Here is a 6,182-nt window from a genome sequence, read left to right on the forward strand (position 1 = left end):
ACAAATTGGATCACAACTCTAAAAAAAATCATTTAAAAAAGGTAGCAGACATCCTACTCTGGAACTTTGATATGCCTGCAGAGCAGGGCTCTCCAATCCTGTTCATGTAGCACTACCCACGTGTAGGTTTCACTCCAACCCCAGTTGTGACTAACCTGATTTCAGTTTATTAACCACCTAATTATTAGAATCAGGTGCACTAGATTAGGGTTGGAGTAAAAACCTACAGGACAGTAGCTCTCGAGGAACCGGGTTAGAGAGCCATGTTGTAGAGTGTATTATGTTCAACAATAGAAAATTTGCCCAAAATAAAAAAAAGTTCATAAATTAATGAGAGAAAAAATAAAATACAACTCACTACAGAGCAAGTGGTACCGATTTTTGTAGCACCAACAGATTTAAAATGAAGGCGTTTTAAAGGCCTGTGTAAGGCCAAAATGTCAAACATTTCAACTTCAATTAATTTTTTCTCAATTATGCTTTAAAATATAAACGTAAAATATATATCAACAATCTTTCCTCCAAAGGACCAGTCTATGGATTAAACTTAATAAAAATCCTGGTCTTTTTCTATCCTTGTTTCCTGAGATATCACCCTGTTATAGAGTTGAGGTAGCTCGGTGCTGGCCATACCGGGCTGCACCAGGTAGACGACAATCCTCCATCCCTAGCATGGACCTGCTGTCTGTCTTCCTGCTTGGTTGGTCGTCTATCCAAGCCAGTTAAAGTAAACAGCCTTCTCCCAGCCTCTGCTGCCAACTCACAGCTGAGTGTAGGATGTTTACATTAACTGTAGTCTTAGCACTGTATAGACTGTCTGTATGGTGTCCTCCAGAGTATGTTAGAGCTAAGGAGTGGATATTACAACTGAGATACACAGATTAAGAGTTTATGTAGAACAGTCATCATAAAATTAATTTAAGCATTCCATTGAAATCAGGAGAGAAATGTTATTCAATGGAGACCCACAGGTATCACTGCCAGCTTCTGATTCAGCCCACAGAGCTGAGCACTGTGGGCTTGTCCATTAGCCATCCCACATCCGGTTTATTAGTCGTGCTGGAGTGGCACAAAAGCGTCCACATCTTGTGGGTCCCCTTGACCAGAATTGAAGGACACTGAACTTCGGCATTGGTAAGGATGCAGACTGTGGTAGTAAGTGTCTTTATCAGGTCAAGCAACACATGGCACTGATCTGCTTCCCAGTAGGAGATGGAGGCAGCCAGCAGCAGCAAACACCTGACTGAAAGCTCTGATGATAGAGAACAGATTCCAGTCGGGGATGTTTACAGCCCCAAACAGCCCTCGTTTGGCACAAACCAGGTGGGATAACATCAGTGGTGGAAAAAGTACCCAATTGTCATACTTTAGTAAATGTAAAGATAACTTAATAGATAATGACAAGTAAGTCACCCAGTAAAATCCTACTTCAGTTTAAGTCTAAAAGTATTTGGTTTTAAATATACTTAAGTATATTTTAACAATTACATTTACTTTTAATACTTAATATAAGAAATTTGAAATGATTCATACTTAAGCAAACCAGACAGCAACCTTTCTTGTATACTTTAGGATAGCCAGGGGTACGCTCCAACACTTAGACGTAATTTACAAACGGAGCATGTGTTCAGTGAGTCTGCCAGATCAGAGGCAGTAGGGATGACCAGGATGTTTTCTTGATACGGTTGTGAAATAGACAATTTTCCTGTCCTGCTAAGCATTCAAAATGTAACGAGTACTTTCGAGTGTCAGGGAAAATGTATGGAGTAAAAAGTACATAATTTTCTTTAGGAATGTAGTGAAGTAAAAGTAGTCAAATATAAATAGTAAAGTACTGAATCAGATACCCCATAATACTACTTAAGTAATACTTTAAAGTATTTTTCCACCACTGGATAACATTCATGCATCTTATTTGACAGCTTGCACAATCAACAAAAAATGCAGTTCACTTGCATCTTCAAAAAAGTACAAATTTTAAAAAGTATGCACTCAATACTTTAAGTTGCTCTGGACAAGAGCGTCTGCTAAATTACTCAAATGTAAAAAAAAAAATCCCAATTAACAGTTACACGGCTCACAACGCAATATATTATAAAGTATAGTCTACAATTGGGGACAAGCATAGCTATCCACACATGACAGAGCTCGATCACATTTATCAAAAAGCTTTGTTCAGAAATGGGTGTGTTTGGGGAGAGGCATTGTGGATATGTTTAGGGTCAGAGGGGTCTCCAAAGCCATTCCTTCCCAGCTCCCAGGGTTGAATCCGAAATGGCACCTTATTCCCTATATAGTGCATTACTTTGGTCAAAAGTAGTTCACTATATAGGGAATATGGTGCCCTTTTGGAATGCACACCACTACCCCAGAGCAGATTGGGTAGAAATGATTCCCAGCCAAGAGGCCCAGGCCACTGGTTGACCCAACAATGGGCCTGGGTCAGGAGAGCAGTGACATTGTGCACCACCAAGAATCAACTCCTGACCCCTTGTTCTCCCAACCAAATCGAACACATTCTGGACAGGTGAGAAACAATGCTGGAAAACACTGACATGAGGCCAAGGAGGATGGCTGGAGGGAGGATGTTGCTCAGGTGATAGCCAAATGGCACCCTATTCCCTATATAGTGTACTACTTTTGACCAGGGTCCATTCTGAATCACTTGAGGAACATCCTCCCTTCATCTCCCAAGCCAATCACTAGTTCTCCCTTTTTACATTTTATATTGATATACACATTACTAAGAGCACATAAACATCAATATACAGTACATTGAATTAATACAATGGCATAATTGAGGACATGAAACAAATGTAATAAAGATATTCCAAATTACAAGCATTGTTTGACATTGGATGGTTTGAACTTGGAGTGTTTACACTGCTAACATCACGAGACAATCCTCATAATTATAGAAACAGAAAAGTGCATACATCTTTGAGATAAAGGAACGCTATCATTGATACTAATTTGCACTAACTAATAGACATCAACATACAGCTGACACAGCTACAATAGCCAAGAATTAGGTGTCCTTCCATAAACAAGTAAGGAGTCAGACGGCACAGGTACACATGCGTTCTATGCCTGCCGATGCCCGTTGTTATCTAAAGGTGGCTAACAAGCTCAAAATGAGCAAGAACATACTTTTCTTTTGTTGTTGTTTGACAAGGTTCTTGAACAGCAAGTGGTCTACTTTGTTGTAGTTATCTACTTCTCTAGCCTACGTTAGCTAGCTAAAATGGCAAAATGTCAGCTAGCTAAGCTATTCAGTGAATGAGGTGTCAATTAGCTATTCTCTCTTGCTACCAGAGTCTTCCTTCAGCTGTATATAAAAACACCAGCCAACAGAGTAGTTAGCTGTGTATATCACAGTGGCTGTAAAGTCAGCCTTTGAGGATTAGCTAGCTAGCTAACTTTGCTGGCTAGCTAACTTTGCTGGCTAGCTAACGGGTTTCAACTGACTTGACAACTCCTTACCACCAGCTTCTCCGCCTATTCCCAGACAATTAAAAGGCGGTATCCTTCACAACAAACCACTTCACTAAATGTTACTTTTGTTTCTGCAACAGTTTAAAACTCCTTTCTCCAGTTTGCTTCCGTTTCACTCACTTCTATTTATTTTGACCTTTGGTTACCCGACACTGATATTGACGTCATTGTCATGGAAACAGAACTCCGCCTACCTCTTCGCCTTCTTCTTCGATGAGGTTTAGCGGCGGTTGGCATCCAATAAATGTTGCATTACCGCCACCTACTAGACTGGAGTACAACTCCCTTATTCCCTTACAAACACACACATTTGTGCAAGGCACATGTTGAATACAAACACACACGTTTGTGCAAGGCCTGGTCATTCTTTAAAAGTAACTTCCTCACCATCTTAGATAAGCATGCTCCGCTCAAAAAATGCAGAACTAAGAACAGATATAGCCCTTGGTTTACTCCAGACCTGACTGCCCTCGACCAGCACAAAAACATCCTGTGGCGGACTGCAATAGCATCGAATAGTCCCCGCGATATGCAACTGTTCAGGGAAGTCAGGAACCAATACACGCAGTCAGTCAGGAAAGCAAAGGCAGACATTTGCATCCTGTAGCTCTAACTCCAAAAAGTTCTGGGACACTGTAAAGTCCATGGAGAACAAGAGCACCTCCTCCCAGCTGCCCACTGCACTGAGGCTAGGTAACACGGTCACCTCCGATAAATCCATGATAATCGAAAACTTCAACAAGCATTTCTTACCAGCCTGTTCAACCTCTCTTTCATATCGTCTGAGATCCCCAAGGATTGGAAAGCTGCCGCAGTCATCCCCCTCTTCAAAGGGGGAGACACCCTGGACCCAAACTGTTACAGACCTATATCCATCCTGCCCTGCCTATCTAAGGTCTTCGAAAGCCAAGTCAACAAACAGATCACTGACCATCTCAAATCCCACCGTACCTTCTCCACTGTGCAATCTGGTTTCCGAACCGGTCACGGGTGCACCTCAGCCACGCTCAAGGTACTAAACGATATCATAACCGCCATCGATAAAAGACAGTGCTGTGCAGCCGTCTTCATCGACCTGGCCAAGGCTTTTGACTCTGTCAAACACCATAATCTTATCGGCAGACTCAGTAGCCTCGGTTTTTCTAATGACTGCCTTGCCTGGTTCACCAACTACTTTGCAGACAGAGTTCAGTGTGTCAAATCCGAGGGCATGTTGTCCGGTCCTCTGGCAGTTTCTATGGGGGTGCCACAGGGTTCAATTCTCGGGCCGACTCTTTTCTCTGTATTGTATGTGTTGCTCTTGCTGAGGGCGATTCCGTGATCCACCTCTACACAGACGACACCATTCTGTATACTTCTGACCCTTCCTTGGACACTGTGCTATCTAACCTCCAAACGAGCTTCAATGCCATACAACACTCCTTCCGTGGCCTCCAACTGCTCTTAAACGCTAGTAAAACAAAATGCATGCTTTTCAACCGTTCGCTGCCTGCACCCGGACACCCGACTAGCATCACCACCCTGGATGGTTCCGACCTTGAATATGTGGACATCTATAGGTACCTAGGTGTCTGGCTAGACTGTAAACTCTCCTTCCAGACTCATATCAAACATCTCCAATCTAAAATCAAATCAAGAGTCGGCTTTCTATTTCGCAACAAAGCCTCCTTCACTCACGCCGCCAAACTTACCCTAGTAAAACTGACTATCCTACCAATCCTCGACTACAAAATAGCTTCCAATACTCTACTCAGCAAACTGGATGCAGTTTATCACAGTGCCATCCGTTTTGTTACTAAAGCACCTTATACCACCCACCACTGCGACCTGTATGCTCTAGTCGGCTGGCCCTCGCTACATATTCGTCGCCAGACCCACTGGTTCCTGGTCATCTACAAGTCCATGCTAGGTAAAGCTCTGCCTTATCTCAGTTCACTGGTCACGATGGCAACACCCACCCGTAGCACGCGCTCCAGCAGGTGTATCTCACTGATCATCCCTAAAGCCAACACCTCATTTGGCCGCCTTTCCTTCCAGTTCTCTGCTGCCTGTGACTGGAACGAATTGCAAAAATCGTTGAAGTTAGAGACTTTTATCTCCCTCACCAACTTTTAACATCTGCTATCTGAGCAGCTAACCGATCGTTGCAGCTGTACATATTCCATCGGTAAATAGCCCACCCAATTGACCTACCTCATCCCCATACTGTTTTTATTTAATTACTTTTCTGCTCTTTGCACACCAGTATCTCTACCTGCAAATGACCATCTGATCATTTATCACTCCAGTGTTAATCTGCTAAATTGTAATTATTTGCCTACCTCCTCATGCCTTTTGCACACAATGTATATAGACTCTTTTTTTTCTTTTTTCCCCCTACTGTGTCATTGACTTGTTTATTGTTTACTCCATGTGTAACTCTGTGTTGTTGTCTGTTCACACTGCTATGCTTTATCTTGGCCAGGTCGCAGTTGTAAATGAGAACTTGTTCTCAACTAGCCTACCTGGTTAAATAAAGGTGAAATAAAATAAAATAAATTAAAAAGGCACACGTTGAATACAAACATATTTCCTTTTTGAAGATCATAATAAATATTATATAAAATGGTACCAGCAGTAACACTTTTTGCTTCGTGCTTCATACTTTATTTGAGACAAGCTACTGATATTGTTGCAGTGAACAACAG

Source organism: Oncorhynchus nerka, linkage group LG4, assembly GCF_034236695.1.
Source record: "Oncorhynchus nerka isolate Pitt River linkage group LG4, Oner_Uvic_2.0, whole genome shotgun sequence".
In the NCBI taxonomy this organism is placed as follows: domain Eukaryota; kingdom Metazoa; phylum Chordata; class Actinopteri; order Salmoniformes; family Salmonidae; genus Oncorhynchus; species Oncorhynchus nerka.